We start from the raw sequence: 685 nt of genomic DNA on the forward strand, positions 1-685 counted from the left end.
ATCATTTAACATTCTGCCGAAAGCATCCTTGATTATAGCAACTCGATTTTTGAATTTGTTCTTCAGTTCCTTGAGCTTAAGACGAGAGGTAAGATAAAAAAAAATGTTTCATCTAGTACACCATATTGCTTTTAGATTTAAAATAAAATTTTTATTTTATACTGGTTTACTTACAAGTTCATATGCATTGATTTCAACACCAGATCTTTCCTCTTGTGAGGTCCTGTGATTAACTACCCTACCCCACCATCCTCATCCCATTGCTCTCCACCTGTCTCCCCTTTGGATTCTCACACATGTACTACAATAATGATCTTATGCAATTTTTGTCCTTATGGGTTATGAGTTAGTGCATTTGGTAATATGTTTTTCTTTGCACTTTTCTCCCTGCACAATCTCCACCCTAGTTTGCTCTTCTCTTTGAAAAGTAAAAGAAGAATTCTTTCATTGTTATACAATCCCTCCCCCGATATCCACTCCCCTATTCAGCCTTTGTTCTGGACTCCTGTCATGGGAATAATACCTAATCATATATGCCATTTAAACAGTTCTCTCTTATCTATTTCAATGCAGTATACATAATTTATCCCATCTTTCTCGATCTTCCCCCAACTCCAATGTCGGTCCTATTTCACAACAGTGGCACTATGCAGTATTTGTCCTTTTGTGACTGAGATATTTCATT

This window comes from Elephantulus edwardii, unplaced genomic scaffold (assembly GCF_000299155.1).
Source record: "Elephantulus edwardii isolate Elephantulus edwardi_28Jun2011 unplaced genomic scaffold, EleEdw1.0 scaffold00376, whole genome shotgun sequence".
Classification (NCBI taxonomy): domain Eukaryota; kingdom Metazoa; phylum Chordata; class Mammalia; order Macroscelidea; family Macroscelididae; genus Elephantulus; species Elephantulus edwardii.